This window comes from Xenopus laevis, chromosome 9_10S, assembly GCF_017654675.1.
Source record: "Xenopus laevis strain J_2021 chromosome 9_10S, Xenopus_laevis_v10.1, whole genome shotgun sequence".
Taxonomy (NCBI): Eukaryota; Metazoa; Chordata; class Amphibia; order Anura; family Pipidae; genus Xenopus; species Xenopus laevis.
Window position 1 is genome coordinate 77,163,626 of NC_054388.1, and position 21,819 is coordinate 77,185,444.

The following is a 21,819-nucleotide window of genomic DNA, read 5'->3' on the forward strand; positions in this document are numbered from 1 at the left end:
TTCAGAATAATGTATTTCCTTTGGTTACAAGGGAATATAACGCTCACAGAAAAAACTGTGTTTTCTATCATGGAGAAGGGGAGTTGTTTGGGGATATTATAAAGATTTCTTGTAAATTTCTTGTTCTCTGATTTTGTTTCTTTGTATTCTCTGTTCTTTTTATACAATGTTACAGGAAGTAACTGGGGTCTAATTTCACCCTACTACACATGAAGGTGTAGATGTAAACAGTTGGTGTAGATGTAAACAAATACAAATTAGTATATAACACAATGCAAACTGTGAAACTGTTTTATATACAGTAATTTAATGTGAGACATATATCAGGGAATATATCGACCCTCTCTGCAAGCCCCTCTAGCATGAACAAAAGATTTAACAAATCTTCAAGGAGGACTAATGTCACAGTAATCTCCTATAGCCAATTTTATGGATTCATTAGTCACAGGATAGCCTTGTGGCTTTTGGGAGGACTAAAGCAGCTGTCCCGTAGACCTGGTCCTGGATACTTATGCCATAATTAGTTCCATATTAGCACAAAGACATTTGCAAACAGCTGGGCTGCTAAACACACAAGCCTAATACAACAGAAGTACTGGGGATTTCTTAATTCATTATTGAGACAATAGGATGGTAACATGACAATATAAGCCTATAAAAAAAACATACAGTATACATCCCTGACAAAACAAAAACAAAAATTATTTAACCTGTTTTGAACAAAGAATGTACACACAGCAATTTTTTTTTAAAACCACAAATGTCAAATCTGAATGCCCACTAGGACCTCACAGCCAAAAATAGATGACTACTAACATTTGCATTCAAATAAAGCTAGCCAGATTTGGTGAAATTTGCTCTTTTCGCAAGGTCACTAAATCACTGAAACCTGGCTCAACCTGGCCACCATTTATTTCCGGGGTCAGACGCATGTGCAGTTGAATGAAATAGCTGACTCTTTTAGTTAAAGTTCGGCTTTTTGTTCTACTGCGCATGCGCAGCCGCGCGAAGGAAGATGGAAGAGGATCTCTCCGTGGTGCTCACTGGTATAACCCGGGGTTTCAGGTAAGTCAATACAATCACTTGGGGGTGCCTAACATTCGGCACCCCCGAGTGCAAGAAGACTTTCCTTCTCCTTTACCTTTAAACACCTTTATAACCGAAAACTCCACACAAAGCTGTTTATCTGTACTAAACAAAAACACAACGAATGAATCCCCCCTACAGGCATTTTTCCTAAAACCCTGGCAAGCATATCTTTATATCCTGTGCTTTTGTGGGTTCCTGGGTGATTGCAAATCAAACATCAAAGCACTGACCAAAGTATTGCTTGTTCTGAAAAGCAATTACAAAAGCTGCAATTAGTGGTAATTTGATTTAGGGCTACACAACACTGACTGACAGATGACTATAGTAGCAAAATATGTTTCACTCCTTTTGCGGGCAAAACACATGAACTGAAAACAGTCAAATCTCTTTCGATGCTTGGCATTCAGAATGCTGCCGCCCACTGTGGAATGCAGGTCAGCTGATACCTACGATTATTATTGACTCCTGACTCTTCCCATTCAACTGAATGCTAAGAATTTTGTTCATGCTAAGTTCCACTAGAAAGTGTCCAGAAATTCCTGGAAGGACTCCACTAAGCTTGCACAACCTAAAACCCACAAATTTCCAGTCTAGGCATGGTTTACATGCAAAAATGATTTTGCATATTTTTTGCACTTTGCCCCTCAGTTTCCATCATTAGTGCAGGTCTCTGCTTTTGCCACCATTGTATTCATAAGGGGTGAGCTGGATGCAGCATTTAAGGTGGCCATAAATGCTACAATTATGATCTTCCCACGACCATTGGTCGTACGAAAGATCTTTCGTCCACTCTACTAATGTTAAGAGCTGAATCATCAAATATGCAGGTAAAAACAAAAAGAATTCTTTAGCTCTATCTGATGATTCATTATTAATGCTATGATGTTTGGTAATCTTCAAAAGTGCCGGATCAAATTATTCAGTCCTGCCCATTTGATGAGACAACGGATTTCCAAGGCTTTTTACTGATATAGGTTGCATTGTCTCCCACTACACATACACCGATTATCGTATGAAATATCTTTCGTACAAATAATATCGGCGTGTCCGTGGCCATCTTTAGCCATCCCGTATCTTACCCAAAAATGCAGAGCAAATGAGCACTTAAGTGCTCAGTTGTGAGGAAGAGAGGGCCCAATCAATAGAATTTACAATCTAAAGGATTACACGGTTACATTTAAAGGAGAAGAAAAAGAAAAGTCAAAATCACTGGGGGGGGGGCCGCAGGCCAGTGCTCCTGTTAGATGAAAACTGCCCTGGGAGCACCATTGAGCAATCCACTTCTTCCATTTCTTCTTTCTTCTTCTGTGCACAGTAGAGCTAATAAACTGACTTTTCACTCAACTATGCATGCAAACCTGCGCAAAGAAAGAAGAAGCAGGAAGAGGACCGCTCTGTGGTACTCGCTGGAAGAAACCAGGGCAGTCTTTGATGATAGGAGCACCAGCCTGGGGTACAGGTATGGATTAGTTATCTGGAAACCCGTTATCCAGAAAGCTCCGAATTACTGAATGGCTGTCTCCCATCAACTCCATTATAATGAAATAATCCAAATCTTTAAAAATTATTTCCTTTTTCCCCTTAAAAATAAAACAGTAGCTTGTACTTGATCCCAACTAAGATATAATTAATCCTTATTGGAAGCAAAACCAGCCTACTTGGTTTATTTAATGTTTACATGATTTTCTAGTAGACTAAGGGTAGGACTACACAGACGTTTTCTGCGCGATCCGAAGCGCTGCAACAAAACGCCTGCGACAAATTGCATGCGACGGAGATAAGGTAAGTGAATGCATTGTAGGATTAAGACACAGCATTGATCCCACGCGACACGACTGTCGGATGCAGAAGCTGAACACTGCATCTGCATCCGACAGTCGTGTCGCATTGGATCAATGCTGAGACTTCATCCGACTTTAACTTACCTTATTTCCGCCGCATTGCAATTTGTTGCAGGCGTTTTGCCGCAGCTCATCGGATCATGCCGAAAACGTCCATGAAGTCTTGAGCATTGTGGATAACAGGTCCCATAGCTGTGTGTTTACAATCACTGGGTAGTACCTATCTTTTGGCACCCCCTAGTGATTGTTGCATTTCCTTCTCCTTGAATTTCACCAAAGCAAATGATTTGTAGGACTTTTGTTGTATCCAAACTGCTTCTTGGTTTAAATAATTTTAATGTGTGTAATGTTAAACCTGGAAGGCAGAATTCTACACCACTCATTGATTTAACAACGTACGCCATACTGAGCAACGCTTTGATCCAAAATGCCGCCCTGACAAAGTATCTGGTGCCATTTATCCTGGAAAAACAAGCCCAACATTAACAAACAGCCAAAGCCTGCATTTTTATTAGCATGGAGGGAAGGAAATTACAAGCACAACTTTTAGAAAATAACACTAATTCTGATAATAACTCTCTAGCAGAGTACAAAGCACCCAGCAGCACAGGGGTTAATGTGAATCACGTGAGAATCCAGTAGCCTCTTCCATGTACTGAAAACCCACAAAACTCTATAAACCAGCTTTCAGCAACAAGTTTGACCCCTCACTTTCCTGGCCACGCCTCCCAGCAGTAATGACCTTACCTGAGCATAAGCGTACAGAAAGAACTGGCAGCAAGAGACACTACCTGACTGACATACCTGGTAATATCAGGTGCTATGGCTCCAGTAGACTCCCATGTTACCGGCTGCAGCCTGTTACACTGCGTGGACACAGTACGGAGGAATGTGGGAGGGGACCCAAGGGACGTTCACCTGCGTCTCTCTGGATCAAGTGACATATGGGGACATGGGCGGGGAGAGGAGTGGGCGGGCTGAAGGACTAATAGGTGCTTTGTTGTGTTTACCTGAGACTTTATCTTGTGGTATGGGCTACAATGTGCAGGTACTGGATGAAAGGAAGCATATAAGAGAGGCAGGTGGGAAGAGTCCATAGCAGGGGAGGGGAGGATACAGTCAGAGACAGGGTAATGCCTAAAGGCAGTTAATATGAACACATGACATGTAGCTCTAGTGCAGCGACAGCTCGTTATTATTCGACTTCTCGGTTTATAAAGTACTGACGAAAGCAGACATGTCCAAAGTGCAGCCCGTTTTCAAATTTACACCTGCACTCAGCCTCTATCATGAAATTAATAATAATGAGGCCCCCCAGCACAGTGCGATCAGGAATCCCATAGCAGTCATATTAAGGCACATTAGTGAAATGATCTGGCACTTGGTCTATACTGCTGCCTATGTGCTGAAGGTGTTAGCAATAGACACGTACTGGCACACAGAGACGCGCTGTTTTCGCATACTTCTTTAGGGCAGAAAGTGCAATAGACGTACTGACGTGCCAGTACAGTGAACTAAAGAAGTATGGCTTCACGTAAAATTAGAAGTTTCCTATCAGCTTTATTTATGCTAAAAATTGATAGCTATTAACTGGAAGGATACCGCAGCACCCACAAAGAAGCAATGGATCACTATGATAAATAACAATATTCCCATGTACAAACTAACGTACTTAAAAAGAGGTTGCCCGGCTAAATTTGATGCTATATGGAATGATTGGGTGGACAAACATCTCCCCTAGAAGCAGGGAGATGAGTAGATTCAAATGGATGTTTGATATTTCTAAGAGATTTCCATGGGTAAAGATAGTAATATACCTCTTGGTTTGGGTTATGGTTGGCAGCCAGTTAGGGTTAGGTTGGGGGAAACACCTGAGGGATGTTAAGTGCATATACAGGCAAATAAACAATGTATGTAAATTCAAGGCTTAAGGTGAAACCCTACAGATGCATTGACAAGTTATACCAGAGTTATTTTTTCAATGTATACCCATCTCAAGCTTTGAAATCTGTAAAATGAATGTCGATGATTGAAGAACACTGTTATTTGAATATGTCAACGTTTATTGAGCATGAACACTGTTGTATGTGCACTGGGAAAATTTCAATAAAAATAATTGTTAAAAAAAAAAAGAAGTATGGCTTCACTACAATCCAGTACGTGTCTATTGCTAACACCTTCAGCACACAGGCAGCAGTATACACCAAGTGGCAGATCATTTCACTAATGTGCCCAAATATTACTGCTACGATTACTTGATTCCTGTAATTTAATGTTCATGGTTCAAAGAATGTCGGGCTGAACGGTCGGCCCCCACACATTTTCACCTCACCAAATCTGGCCCTCGTTGCAAAAAGTTTGGGCACCCCTAGACTAAAGTATTGTTTGGAGGCATAAAGAGTTAGCATTCCCTATCGTGGGAAAATCCCCTGTTCCGTAACCATGCCCTGTCCCCACTGGCCGAGGGGTGCTGAATGCCCTATTTTATAAAAGTGTAGGGTGCCCCTTTTTTTTTCTACGTGACTCTGTTAATGGGGGGCTAGAAGAAGGAGGTCTCAGTAAGAGAAGCCAGGCAGCACACCTTAGCGTTAATCGAGAAAGGGGACTTTGCAAGTGCCTGTGGTTGTATAATAGATTCCATACCTTTAGTTACTTTATTCTAAATTTCTTCAAAATACTAGTCCCACCCATCTGTTCCACTTCCTGCTGCCTCTTTTCCCAGGCTAACCTGATAGGAAACTGAAGCCTGTCTTTGCTTGTGTGACTGCAGAGCTGTGGTTGGCTGTCCTCTCCTACTGTGCTTCTGGTAGGGACCTTTAGGACACACCCACCCAGGCCATGACTTACAATCTGTGGGTTCTGGCAAATGCCAGAGGGGCTGCCATAAGATGCCATAGAAAGGCACTATTTAGTGGGCTAGTGAGTAGCTGATTGGGCCTCTCTATATTGGATTGCCAGGGCCTATTTTGACTTCCAGTCCAGACCTGCACCCACCCCATATTTGAAACAGGGACCAGTGATTATCTATAGGGAGCTCCAATAAAGGGACCATTTTTATTATTTACTATTGCCTACAAAATTAGACAATTATGCATGTTTATCCTATATGTCTGCTTTAAAGCAGGGGTGTCCAACCACCGGCCCAGGATGGAGATCGATGTGGCCCAGCTTGAAACGATCGGTTGAGTATATACTTCCGGGAATCAAAGAAACGTCACGCACAACATCACGGATCGATCCCTAACCTATCTTTTACTTGCTGGCTCTTACTTGCTGGCATCTAGCGCTTCTCAATGCACGGTGGTGCATACGCTGAAGGAATCGGCGCATCCAGACGTCGACGTCACCAACGTCACGTTCTTCAGTGAACAGCAGACAGAGGAGGAGAGCTGGGCTGGCGCGTTAGTGTGGCACGCAATGAAGAGAACTGCTGCTGAAAACCGGAGGACTGCGGACCTTATTCTGATGCTTCCTGGTTTGTGCTGGCATACATTTGGGGCAATTTTTATGGCTGGCTGCTGGCACAGATTTGGTGGCAGTTTTTATGGCTGGCACAGTTACAGATTTGGAGGCAATTTTTATGTCTACACAGGTACAGATTTAGGGGCAATTTTTATGGCTGCCACAGTTACAGATTTGGGGCAATTTTTATGGCTGGCACGGGTACATATTTTGGGGCAATATTTATGGCTAGCTGCTGTCATTGTGTTATTGTTTTTTTTGTCCAGACACATTACCACCTCAGTCTGTCGTCTTGTTACGAATAGGCTTACTATGCGAGGTTGTAACAATGTGGTGACCTACGGAGGAGGGGGACTGCCCATTGCCCAATTAGTAATCAATCCGGAAGAAGGTTGCTCTATATTTGTCCCATATTCCAGTGTATAGCTCATTCTGGTTATCCAGCTGGTATTGTAGTTAATTTCTGTATATTTCCTTTATTTTTAGAAATCAAAAGTGCTATGTATTTCATGTGCGGCCCCAGAAAATATTTCTCCTTCGAATGTGGCCCAGGGAAGCCAAAAGGTTGGACACCCCTGCTTTAAAGGATTGGTCTTGCTCATTGTACAGAAGACATAAGGTGGCCATACACGGATAGATCCGCTCGTTTGGCGATGTCGCCAAACGAGCGGATCTCCCTCCGATATGCCCACCTTGAGGTGGGCAATATCGGGCTGATCCAATCGTGGGCCCTAGGGCCCAACGATCGGATCGTTCACGTTCGCAAATGGGCGGTCGGATCGCGGGACCGCATCAACGAACAGATGCGGCCGCGATCCGACGGGATTTTTAACCCCATCCGATCGAGATCTGGCCGACTTTCGGACAGATCTCGATCGGGGAAGCCCGTCGGGGGCCCCCATACACGGGCCAATAAGCTGCCGACTCGGTCTGTCGGCAGCTTTTATCGGCCCGTGTATGGCCACCTATAGAGATAAGGTTGCCACCCGTGTGGGTTTCAACTGGACATCTTAGTTTTTCAAAGGGCTGTCCATTCAAAACTTTTTTCGAAAACTGGACAGAAATCCAGCCAGTTGCAAGTGATGTAATGACCTTGACCCGGCGTCATAACTCCACCAACATCCTGTCCGCCTCTGATGTCATCATGCCCGCCCTAATGCTATCTGCCCCTTTATCTAAACCCTTTATTTGGGTTTAGCTGCCAGCAAAGGCTGCTACCCTAGCTGTGATGCCGGTTGCCTGGTGATCTGCTATACTAATTAAGTACCTTTATCTTGTCTTTTCCTGATTATAAAATTATAAGAACCACCAACATCAAAGATTTCTTTTGTAAATGTGTATGTATGAGAGTTACAGTTCAGCTTGGAGACCCTTTACCTCCATTATTTCTGCAAGGGCCTCATGTAGCAGTGCTCTACCTGGGGAGCAGCAGAAGTTAAAACAACCCAGTACTATAATGTTGTGCTATCAATTGCACAAGGGTTTTTACTTAGTACTGCAGTGAATAATGTTTCCAGATAATACAAATCATGTTAAAATCTGCCCCATGAGGCAATGATTAATGAGCAATTTTAGTATATATTGGTAAAACAGGAAAACCTCTAAATATTGCCCTAAAATGTATTTGCTGTGGGGCCCAGTAACATCTAATTACTCCACTGCCCCAGTTTATTAAAATATACCTTTGTTTTAAAGTCTGAATGGCAGCTAGAAGCAATATTAGGCTACTATAACAAAGATAGAAATCAACAGTGCTGAGTAAACAACGCTGTAGCATTGACCAGCTGTCAGGTTGAACTTGACCAGCTGTAAATAATAAAAATAATAATGAAAAATCTTCGCACAGTCTCAATCTTAAATACTGTGTAACTGTTACCAAAAAAAAAAGGTGTTAATACCACATTTTGACCAAATTATATAAGCTCACGCTCCATGGCATGCCTCCTCATTATACTTAAGCCTATACTGCCTTTTAGTATTCAAAATCTGTATTGCATTTATCATTGGACCCAAAGTAAACAGTGTGACTGTGTAGCAAGTAGGGATGCACCGAATCCAGGATTCGGTTCGGGATTCGGCCAGGATTCGGCCTTTTTCAGCAGGATTCGGCGGAATCCTTCTGCCTGGCCGAACCGAATCCGAATCCTAATTTGCATATGCAAATTAGGGGCAGGGAGGGAAATTGCGTGACTTTTTGTCAGAAAACAAGGAAGTAAAAATGTTTTCCCCTTCCCATCCCTAATTTGCATATGCAAATTAGGGTTCGGATTCGGTTCGGTATTCGGCCGAATCCTTCGTGAAGGATTCGGGGGTTCGGCCGAATCCAAAAAAGTGGATTCGGTGCATCCCTAGTAGCAAGACTATATTGCACATACTTCTTGTACTTCTTGTTATGCTTTTTTTTCTTCTTTTAAGCAGAAAATGTGATGTCCAATATGTCATTTCTGCTTTGTGGATGGGAACCCTGTTGACTGTTATACTGGGGAGAATATTTTGCCAAAAGGTACCGGATAAAATGGAATGCAGGGAAAAGTATGTACCTCACATGGTAGCAGGTACACTTAAACCATTGGTGCCAACAGTTATGTAATGGGACAAAAACTAAGAATGGCATCACTATTATGCATTGAAACATACTTTTCAAACAGATTTTTTTATATTTAATTTTGAAATTTGACATGGGGCTAGATTTATTAGATTCCTGGTGTCCTTAGTCATGTGACTTGTGCTCACTTTTTTCTGTTGCACTGCAAGTTGGAGTGATATCACCCACTCCCTTTCCCCCTAGCATCAAGAGAACAATGAGAAGGCAACCAGATAACAACTGCATTGGAGCTGTCTGATTCTTGTCTTGAAATTGGTCACTACATGGCATGGCATGAATTGTTTTGTCACAATCAGTCTTTAGCCATGTTAGGAGAGACAAAACTTGGAGTGTTGAACCTTTTTTGTGTTCAGCATGCCTTCTGTTTGTAACATGTAACAGAATGCTAACAATACTTTTATGGATTTAGATCATAATTGGACAACCATCACTAAAAGAAGACCTCACATTAATTAAAGTATGGGCACTCCTGAGCTGCAGTGCTACCTTCTACCATATGACCCCTGTGTTAGAGAGTGCTACAAAAACTTATAAACTTATTGGCCAGGTAAAACCACTCTTCTCTACACAGTATCGCTAGTTTCTTTGCACAATGGAGGGTGCAGCAGGTTGATGTTGATGTCATGTCTAGTGAAATTTAACCTGAGAGAAAGTAGTCTGGTAACATAGATACTGATCCATTCAGGGGAATTGCAACCTGACCCGTTAAAATTTAACCTCATATTATTACTCTGCATTCCTGTGTAATCAGAAGTTCATCAGCACAATGATCATATGAATCTCTTCATGTGTATTAGACAAATACAGATCTCATCTCTCTCTGCCCTAATGTACCCATGTATTCGACAGATACCAATCACTCACTCCCTGCTCACATCCCATCAGTACAGATATCATTTTCTTGCCTGCTTCACATACCCAGATTTTCTACCCTGTATCCCACCAGTATAGATCTCATAATTTACTAACACTTACCTCACTGATAGGTCAACCTTTTGGGGCCATACATGACTAAAGCTCCCCATAGACGCGACGATTCTTCTTGCCGACCAATCCTTCAAAATTATCGTGCGGTTAGTGGGATTCGGACGAACGACATCTGTTAGGAAATTGATCGGCCAAGTCAAAAAATCTTTGTCGGTCCCAGTGCAATCTATCTATGTTTGCAGGGCCAAGCAGGCAGCTCCCCTTTGTTTTCCTGGCAAATTTGTCTTTTTAGTTGATGGTCAATTTGTAAGATCGTTCTGAGAAAATCGTGGTCTCACGATGAGGATTGGATCTTTTAAAAATCTCAACATCTATGGCCAGCTTAAACGGATGCCTGTCTGCAGATCCTCTGTCACCACTATTCCTTCAGTGGGTGGTTTACTTTCCAAACACTTTGTATTCAGCCAATTTTTAAATAGTACACCAAAAGTAATAGGGATAATTTATTTACCTTAAGTGCAGTGAGCAATTTTGGATGAAATTGCCTTTTTCTATACTCACAATGCAACTCCTGGTTCAATTGCAGCTGAAATATCACACACTGCTGTGAGAACCCTGGAGCTATCACCATCTACCACCACCTGTGCCAATGGACATACTTACACTAAGGGGCAGATTTATCAAGGGTCGAATTGAAAATTCGCAATTCAAATCTCTTTTTATGGTCAAACCTGTCAAATTCGACTAGGAAGTTATTCAAATTTGATTTGAGTTTTTAAAAAATGTTAGAATTTTTCGATTTATCATACTTTAAGAACACAAATTTGACTATTTGCCACATAAGACCTGCCGAATTTCTGTTTAAGTCAATGGTAGTGGTCCAGGGATCAATTTTGAGTTGTTTGCAGCCTTCCTGACGTTTGAGTTTTTCCGGAGAAAAAACTCAAATCGAGTTTTTAAAATTCGGCCCACAACGGCCCAATACCAGACATAGGAAGAGCTTCCCTAATTTGAAATACAACATACTCAACCTACATGCACGACTGAGTATTCACTAGTAAGTTTGCACCTACCCCCTTCTTCCTGCAAATGTTTAATCTTTGTATGTTCTCCCCATGTCTGCTTTTTTTCTTCATATTCCACATTCCAAAATATACATGCTTATGAAGCCAGTCACATATGAAATTGGTGATGCTTTATTCAATTATTGGCCAAACTAAGCATACAGGAGACTGGTCATAATACATAGTAATTTTCCAAATTTTGAAAACTGAACAGCAGATGGCACTGCTGTTTTACAAGTTATTATATCAGCAGAGGAAACACATGCTAATATCTTGAAAAAAAATACATGTAAATGGATAAAGTGTTCAGCAGAACACTCTGATCATTTGTGTATTTATTTTAAGGGGTTGTATATTTTTTTAGTAACATATTTTCAGAACTAAACTATTCATGCCACAGACACAGGTAGGAGGGCTCCTTACTTGCCTGCAGCAGGGATCCAGGGAATGGTGCAGCGGCTGCAGGGAAATGCCAAGATAGCAGAACACACAGTAAACAACTGGGCCAAAGAATGAATCGCAGAGACCTTTCTGGGGGTTGTGCAGCAGAGGAATGCAGTACATTGGCAGCTCTAACACACTCCAGGTAGTGCCAAGAAATAAAGCTTCTGCATTGCTGACACCTCAGACATCTGCCTGCAAGCAAATAGCTATGTTTTGATTCAATCAGAATGAAAAAGAAAACAAAAGAGATAATTCAAAAATACTGACATACTACTAACGTCAGCTGTGATGAAGCAGGTATGTGTATAACCCTATTTGGATTGATCATAGGTACACAGTGAATGACACAACAAATGCTGAAATGTTTTTTCAAACGAAACCACTTCAACCACTTGTGAATCTCTTGACTATTCAGAAGTAAATTATCGCCCACTACAAGGTATGACTGCCCTCTAGTGTGCAAAAAGCAAAATTAAAACATTGGTTATCACTTAAAGGAACAGTAACTTCAAAAAATAAAAGTGTTTTAAAGTAATGAAAATATAATGCAGTGTTGCCCTGCACTGGTAAAACTGCTGTGTTTGCTTAAGAACACTACTATTGTTTATATAAATAAGCTGCTGGGTTGCAATGGGGGCAGCCATTCAAAGGAGAAAAGGCACAGGTTACACAGCAGATAGCAAATAAGCTCTGTCTGTCTAATGGTGTTATCTGTTATCCATTAGTTAACCTGTGCCATATAGCCGTTTTTCAATTTCCGCTCCACAGCAGCTTGTTTATATGAACTATAGTAGTGTTTCTGAAGCAAAAACATCAGTTTTACCAGTGCAGGGCAACACTACATGATATTTTCATTACTTTAAAACAGTTACATTTTTTGACGTTACTGTTCTTTTAAAGTGGACCTGTCACCCAGACATAAAAATCTGTATAATAAAAATAAATTTAAAATTAAGCAAGAAATCCCAATTCTTTTTTTATTTAAGCATTGATAGCTGTTGTAAACTCATTTAAAAATCTCAGCTGTCAATCAAATACTGCTTGCCCCTCATCTTTGCCTAGGCACAGAGGCGGGGCAGGCAGTTACTTTCACTTTACATTCAGCACTTCCTAGATGTCAGTGCTCCCCCCACATTCCCCCAGTTCTCTTAACCATTTAATTGTGTAGACAGTGCATGGGGATGGACATCAGGTCCCCCATTCTGGTGCACAAACAAGATTCTGCAAGGCTTGTCTTAATAACAGTGTCCACAAAATGGCTCCTGTCTGCTTGCTATAATTATAAGGTTCCCAGACAGAAGGAAACAAGATTCAAATAATTTACAGTGTAAAATTAAAGTTCATTTTGCTTGACTAACATTATAAAATATGATTTTTGAATAATTTTTGTTGGGCGACGGGTCCCCTTTAATAAACAGAGAGCCTAGGTAACACAGTTTGCTGTGAGAAAAGCTTCATGACCACCCTAAATCACATTCAGTTATACTGCCAGCAGCTAATCCAGAAAACATAGTCAAACAACATATGTTGTTTGCAGTCCATGGTGAATTACTTTTTAAAAAGACTGGGGAGAGTAGGAATCACAGGTGCTGCATGGAAATTCTTGCCATGACTTTCTGCACAGTAGGTCCTTACAAGCTTAAAGGAAAAATATACTCCCAAGATGAATACTTAAGCAACAGATATCAAATTAAGTGGCATATCAAAGAATCTTACCAAACTGGAATATTTATTTAAGTACATATTGGCCTTGCCTTGAACCACCATTTTGTGATGGTCTGTGTGCTGCCTCAGAGATCACCTGACCAGAAATACTAAAAGCTCTGACTGTAACAGGAAGAAGTGTGTAAGCAAAAGACAGAACTTTGTCTGTTAATTGGCTCATGTGACCTAACATATTTGTTTTGTTTGTGTGCACCATGATTCCTAGGGTACCAGGGGGCAGCCCTTTTTTTTAAATTGGCTATTTTCTATTTATGATTGCCGAATGGCACATACTACTAAAAAAGTATATTATTATGAAAATGGTTTATTTAGATGAAGCAGGGTTTTACATATGAGCTGTTTATGCGATATAATATAGAGATCTACATTGTTGGGAGTGTAGTTTTCACCAAGCACCATCATTGTGTGTGACATTCTTTGTGAGAGAGAGCCTCTTTGTGTTCAGAACAATGTTGTCCACCTGTCTCTGCTGCTAATGTTAATGAATGGAACAATGACAGACAGACCTCTGCTCTAAAAAAAATGCGTGCTTAAGTGAAGGGCAGTGCTGATCAAAAACATCCTGTGCCATAAGCCTTAGAATCTTCTTTCACTTTTCTTGAGGTGAAGTTCCCGTTTAAATTTAGTAACCTTTTGTACTTTTTCCATTTCAAAAATATCTTTCTTGGTCACGGAACATGACTGAATACAGAGCAGTTTTACCAGAGTAAAAGAAGACAGAGCATATCTAAAATCTGACATACTTGTTTCAGATTTAGTCACACATGTTAATCTTAAACTGTCCCTGATAATTATAATACTGTTGCTATATTACAGTAGGTGGTTTCTTTGCCAGCAGAGAAAATTACAATAACACCCAATGCTGCAATGTGTGCCTTAAGTTTTATGAATGACATACACTTGTCCCTTGTTAATTGAATTAGTTTAAGGATTAAAATAATCTAATGCACTAAAGGAAACTGAAATGTATATTTTAGTATGCTATAGAGGGTGACATCCTTAATGTATAGGTATATAATCTATACCTTGAAATGTTTGAAACTTTTCTGGATAGGGGGTATTTCTGTAAATTGGATCACCATACATTAAGTCTGCTAAAACAACATTTAAACATTAAATAAACCCAATACAAATGTCTTGCCACCAATTTGGATGCATGTCGTTTAATTATCATAAAGTACATAAAGTAATGATTTATTATTACAGAGAAGAGTAAATAATTTATTTTTAAAAATTGGAATTATTTGCTTATAATGGTCTTTGTGGGAGAGACCAGTCCTGTAATTTGAAGCTTTCTGGATATCGGGTTTGAGAATAAGGGATCTCATGCCTGTATTTTTATTAATATGGGTTTTGCATTGTTCAAACTGTTCTGTTCAGCTGCTTGTCTGGTTGCTGGGATTCAAACACAGGCAGTGATAAGTACGATTAACTATTTATAAATTGTAGAAAGTGTGACCAGAGAGATGGCTTGACTGGTAAAAGGGTAGAACATGAAGAATTTGGACAAAGAACAGCTGTAACTTTAACAAGGGAGGGACATTGAATGCTGTTGCTTTAGCCCCTTGAGATGCAGATTGAGCCCTGATTACAGGAAATGGCAACAAGGGAGATTCTCAGCGTTCCGCTGCCCCAGGACTTCCAGTAGGCCATTGCCATGTGCCATTTTCCTAAATAGTGGGCAGTAGAAAGCAGTCCCCAGTATTAATTACTTATTGCTAATTACTCCTGCCCCACATTGTTAGTTTCTAATGAATAGAAAATTCAGCCCCATACCTTGGTAGTACACATTTAGCTGCCAGCACCATCATTGCAGGCTCCCCATCTCCCCCTTAGTTATGCCCCTATCTACAATATTATCTGGATTAAAACTATTATGCTGAATGATGGGCCTAAGAAGGTAGGGGAATCTGTAAGACAGAAAGAAAGCAATGCATGCAGTACGTGCAAATTACATTTTCTTTCACTGTGAAAATAAATAGAGGTGGAGTTCCCTTTTAAATTTAGTAACCTTTTGTACTTTTTTCCATTTCAAAAATATCTTTCTTGGTATTCAGAACATGAGTGCATATAGATCAGTTTTGCCAGAGTATTAAGTCATAGGAAGATGGAGCATATCTAAATTCTGATATACGTGTTTCAGTTTCAGTCACAGCTGGTAATAATAAACTGCCCTTGATAACTTTAATACTATTTTTTATACTAGACAGCCGGCAGAGAAAATGCAATACTGCCTGATACTGCCCAGTGTGTGTGGTAAGTGACATGAATGACAGACCTGTCTCTGCACACAAAACATTCACATGTGTATTTTTTTAAAATCTTCCCCCGTCTGCATTGTGACCGCACATGGGGTGGCTCTGACAGCGGAGAAAACGCCTATTGTGACATTAGCCTCAGGGCTTTTTTAGAGTAGATAGCACTGCTGCACTGTTCCCCAGTCCTGACCAAGCAAAAGAGAGGTAAGTAGGGGTAGTGACAGGGTGATAATGGACAGCATTGCATTTGCCACCTCAAGCTGCAAGAGGGCCAGAATCATGCTTACAGCCATACTGACATTCAAGAGGAAAACACAGCAACTCAGTGTGGCTCACAGAACTCTTTTGTAATATGTTTCATGCCAAGGGAGAGAAATAGACACAGCGTTACATTTATTTTACCTGCAGGTAAAGTTGCTGTGCTGTAACTTTGTAATCAGCTTGAAAAAGGAACTAAAATGTTATCAACGCTTGCAATAATTATATTAGTTAGTCAATAAAGGTATCACTTTCATACCACTTTTATTATTTTTTTATTTCAAAAGGGTTGCCCTGTAAAATATATTTTACCTATAGACTTCATAGCATAGACACACACAGAAAAAGTAACAACTTACCATATGAACAGTATTTCATAAATAACTACAGTTAAGAGAATAGAATTAATTAAAGTGCTGATCTGGGTATGTTCAATAGAGTTTCCACATGGTAATAGGCTGAAGCCACCCTGCTCTGCCTCCAGATTTGACTGCTATCTCGACAGCGGACAGGGGAATTATTTTTCTATTTTTGTTTGTTTATAGGCACCCATAAAACAATGAATACAGTCCTGCTTTCTACTATAAGCCACAAGCCGGAGATGATTAAATCAGTGAGACTAGTGTTTTGGCAGTTTCTCTCCTGTAAAAGCTAATGGTGAGAAGGATCAAGCCTGTGACTGAGACCAATGCCCAGGTTAGGATAGACTCTTCCCAAGAAATGCTACTATGCAGGAAGCCTATGGAAAAATGCACTATATATCAATCGTTAGGACCATCATATGGGGTTTTCCTTGATGTGGTATGGTTGCTTGTGAATTTTATGATCATAACTTTGTAACTAAAAAAAACACATTTTTAAAAGATATAGCTCATGCTCAGAGTGAAAGAGTAAAACAAGACCAGGGACCATCTGCATTGATCAATCTCCTCTCTTTTGTATGAAAGAACAAACTTAGACAGCAATAGAATAAAATGCAATATTTGTAAGACAAGTAAAATGTAATGAAATATTTTATATTCAGGTGTTATAAGTAGATTTGCTGTGAAAAGTTGACAGCAATGAGCTTACCACAAAAATAAGCCACTTTTATTTTAGTTTGACGTTTGTTTTTTTATGCACAGAGATGAAATCAATAACTAATCATCAACCTAATTATAAGAAATGTCTCTGTGTTCTAGTGCAGAAAATACTGTAGAGTTGACAGTTTCATTTTTTTGGTTGAAAGGTGGAAAATATTATCAAACTGCCGGCAGTGGCTTTTATATGCAAATCAAACCCTACCAAGGACAGGTACTCTGATAGCTGCTTTACCCACAATACAAGTCTTGCTCTACTAAGAGTTTTTACACGTCAGCAGAGTTCGATGTCAGCATTTATTAGTCAATCATATTCTTCCTACCGAGTCATTTACAAGAAGTAACCTGCCTTTGCACAGAAATGAACTTTTGTGTCTTTGTGCCTCTTACATATATATATAGTACAGTCATCTTATATTTTTAATTCATTCATGTAATCATAGTAATATTCATCTCCTTAGGACCAATGGAACTATTGATTTCTATGAATATGAATGGAGTGAAGCCTAATAGAGTTTCAACTGTCAGAGAAGTAAAAGTCATCAGGCTGAAAATCAGTGCAAGCAGCAAATTGCAAATTGTGACAGCGGGAGAGAGCAAGCAGCAATAATTTTGGCTAGAGCAAGTCATGAGACTGTTATTATAGTGGCCTTTCAATAACCAAAAACATTTGGGACAGTAAAGATTCCTTGGTCACATGTGTCTCAAGGGGCTCTGTTTGGAAAGCCCTGCTGGCTAAGATAAAATATATTAGTTGTATTCGTACTGCACTGTAGGAAGCAGTAATGGCATATATATAAACTTATTATCATCGTGCCACTGGATGCAACCAAACAACCCTATAAACATGAGAGCAGAGAATGACTGTTTCTCCATATGGTGTCCATGCTAGGATATTAATATCTGTATTAATGTCCTAAATTATTATTATTACAGTTGTTATTATATATTTATAAAGTGCCAATATATTTCACAATGCTGTACAATAGATACAGAGTAGACGGGGTAAAGACGACCCTGCTCAACAGACCTTACAATCTTAAAATAATAAGACAGGAGTTGTATTCCTCTGTATATACACTCTGAGGAAGTGCCGTAGGGCATGAAACGCGTCAGTGGTGATTATCATGCACTGCACCAAAACTAACAAATTTTAATGGAACCAATAAAGTAATATATTTTATAAATTTGAAATCGTGTTGAATATATCCGCATTTATGATGTAGGAAGTAGTTCCGAAGCCAGGAACCTGGATCCTAAGACACGTGACCTCTGGAGCCAATCGGAGATCCCTTCACTGATGTGAATGTTGTATTCCATCTGATCAATGATCTTTATTCCTGACAAACTTTTAACTCCTATGCTGGTCAATTCATAATTCAGGAGTCAACGATAATACATTATACAGCTTTTGAAAACTTGCTGATCCTTCTTTTTCCCCAACCCTGAATCAAGGTCCTCACCTCAGACTAACTTGTTGATATATGGGTTCATATTCAAAATCAGTACTTATTCCTGATGCTGCTCAATAATCCACTTAGTTTGATAGATTTACTAATATAGGTGTAGGATATATTATTTGGAATGCTTGGGACCTTGGGTTTTCTGGATAAAAAAATGCAAAAAAAAACGTTTAAATATGTAATAAACTTAAGAAGATTTTGTTACCACCAATACTGATCCATGCAGCTTTATAACCATCAAGTACAAAGTGCAGGTATGGAATCTGTTATCCAGAAAGCTTCAAATAATGGGAAGGCCATATGCCTTACACTCCATTTTAATCAAATAATTCAAATAATTCAAATAATAAAATAATTCATTTTCTTCAAAATTATTTCTTTTGTCTCTGTAATAATAAAACAGTGCCTTGTACCTGATCTCAACAAAGATATAATTAATCCTTATCCAATCTAAAACAATCCTATTCGATTTAATTAATGCTGATTTTTTTTTTGTAGACTTAAGATATTACATCCACATTACAGAAAGACCACTTATCTGGAAAACCCCAGATCCTGAGCTTTTAGGACAGGTCTCATGCCTGTACTGATTTATTGTTGCAGGGAAAAAGAGTTAATTTTTTAAAATTAGAATTATATGCTTAAACCAATGGAGTTACTAGATATAATTGGGCCCCACACCAAATTATTTTTAAGGCCCGTCAAAAAAGAGATTGACCTGTTTTACTAATATTTATTGAAATTGTATATGAATTAAGACCTTTTGGGGCCCCTATAACTCCTGGACCCACTGCAGCAGCAGGGTCTACTTCCTCTTTAGTTATGCCCCTGAAATGAACTCTTTGGGAGATGACCTTTCTATAATTCTGAGATATTGGAATAATTGGTTTCTGGATAAGGGATCTAATACAAAGCGGGTGCGGGTGCTCCCACAACCCCCCTTTTGTATTAGATCCCTTATCTAGAAACCAATTATTCCAATATCTCAGAATTATAGAAAGGTCATCTCCCAAAGAGTTCATTTCAGGGGCGTAACTAAAGAGGAAGTAGACCCTGCGGCTGCAGGGGGTCCAGGAGGTCCAAGTTAGGGGCCGCCATATGGGGTTTACCTTGACGTGGTATGGTGGCTTTTCAACTTTATGATAATTACATTGTAACTAAAAACCCCTGTCTTTTTGAACACATGCATTTGCATTTCTACTGAATTACTTAAACAGGGGCCCACGGAATGTGCACTGACCCATTTGGTTATGTCAGTAGCACTTCCCTTATACTTATATACATTTCTACTTAGCAATGCGGGTGCTCCCACAACCCCCCTTTTGTATAAGGGATCTAATACCTGTATTATTTTAAAAATACACCCTTTTACAGAATAAAAAGAGGGACACCTTTGCATCTCTGAAAGTACTGGGATCAGTTTTAAACAGTATTTTAAAACCCGTTGATCCTTGACGTTGATGTCAGAATATGATTTCCAGGTCAGGAAATATCTAGATTTATTAATCTATTAAATCCTATTCCATTTCAGGTATGTGATTGCTTTTGAAACTTGTGTTCTGCCTGATGCATGTTAGGTTGTATCGAGTGAACTTGAATACATTCACATTATATGCAACCCCCCCAATTAACCCCATTTAGAAGGTACAGACCTAAACTGTAGTCTGGCAAAGGGGCAGGATTTAAATGGGTGAAGTAGATTGGGGCATGTCTGGGTGTAACTTGGAGTGAACAGGTAGATTACAGAACAAGAAGAAAATAGTTATGCTTTCATCTCATAATGGGCCAGATAACTTCAATGAGAAACACTTATCCCATTGCTTATTACATGGAAACTCAATTGTGCCAGGAGCCCAGCGGCATGGCTTTCTACCTCTCTGTCTGCTGGTCCCCAGTATTTGTGCTGGCCACATCACTTTTGGGAGACTGTGGACTCAGAATTTGTACTACTAGTTTGCTGTTGGTCTGTAAATGTACTTGGAAAAGGGACATCCATGGTCAGTGGACTTCCATCAGTAGAGTTATATTTATTGGGAAAATCAGAGATGGCACACATAGATGCAATGAATAATCAAAAGACTTTATTCCATCTGAATTTCACAGGTGTGAACAGTGGCACAATCTCTTATGCTAATGGTTTACTATGGCCTCTGGGGTCCTCCCTTCACATTAATCTCTTTACTGTGTTTTCTTCTGCAGTAACGTTATGTGGCATTTCCAGGACACTATTTCCACACAATAATAAAGCCTCTTCTTGTTTAAATAGTATTTAAACCATATGTTCAAAATCTAGCACCAGGGTTCATGTAGGCACACCCCTGCAAAAGCTGTCAGCACATTGTATGTCACTTTGTTTGTAATGTTATTGTATACAATAAATCAGTATTGGATAAATAAAGAAGAAGGCAAAATAAAAATCACTTTATTCATATTTATTGTTTTGGTGAGGAGTCAAGAAGTGCATACATGCAGTACTGTCAGTGCATTTTCATAGAAAACATAAAACATAGTGCAAACACATGAGTGCTCAAAGACTTTGCTGCTGTTAGTGGCAAACGTGATGACTCAAAATGCAGCATACAGTTATAGGGACAGTTCACTTGTTTCCTCCTTACTGTATAAGCCTTGCACACACAGCCTTGCAAATTGCAAGCATATGCCACTGCAAAAACACCTTCACTGACACACCAAAATGGCACACTAAATAAAAGGACTTAGCCAGAGCTGAACAAACAAGGGGTTTAGATGGATCAGTAATCTTTGCACTGAAAGATGAAATGTATAGAAAAATGAATGTACCAGGAAACATCTGTACTGGACTGGCAATGAGGCAGGTCCTTGTGAGCCTATTTACTCAGCTCCAGGCTAAATTATTTAGGTGCCAGAAACAGAAAACCCTTGGGGGCTTTTAAGGTTTAATCCAAAAATTGATTTTGTGCATAGAAAATACACTTAGGGGCCGATTCACTAAGCTCGAGTGAAGGATTCGAATGAAAAAAATTCGAATTTCGAAGTATTTTTTGGGTACTTCGACCATCGAATTGGTTAAATTCGTTCGAATACGAACGAAATCGAACGAATCGAACGAAAAATCGTTCCACTATTCGACCATTCGATAGTCGAAGTACTTTCCCTTTAAAAAAAACTTCGACCCCCTACTTCGGCAGATAAAACCTACCGAAGTCAATGTTAGCCTATGGGGAAGGTCCCCATAGGTTTGCTAACCTTTTTTTGATCGAAGGATTTTCCTTCGATCGTTGGATTAAAATCCTTCGAATCGTTCGATTCGAAGGATTTAATCGTTCGATCGAACGAAAAATCCTTCGATCGATCGAACGAACGTTTAGCGCTAAATCCTTCGACTTCGATATTCGAAGTCGAAGGATTTCAATTCGAGGGTCGAATTTCGAAGTATTTTTAACTTCGAAATTCGACCCTTAATGAATCTGCCCCTTAAATGTTAGCGAATTAGTTTACAAAACTGAAATAATGCAAATGTAACAACACATTAAAATGTATAAACACATCGTGCTTTATGTAACAATAGGAAGCAACGTTGAGATGATAGAAAACTCAAGCTAAATGATGCTAAACTGTGATACAG

General features: G+C 39.6%; 1 protein-coding gene across 1 annotated transcript in view; it reads right to left on the reverse strand.

Moving 5' to 3' along the window:
* Positions 1-3,818, reverse strand: part of map3k13.S (mitogen-activated protein kinase kinase kinase 13 S homeolog) — a 52,463-nt gene extending 48,645 nt beyond the window's left edge. The window contains exon 1 of the mRNA XM_041577608.1: positions 3,735-3,818. The gene's annotated coding sequence lies outside the window, so the exon portion shown is untranslated. The remainder of the gene's footprint in view (positions 1-3,734) is intronic.
* Positions 3,819-21,819: the final 18,001 nt, after the last annotated feature.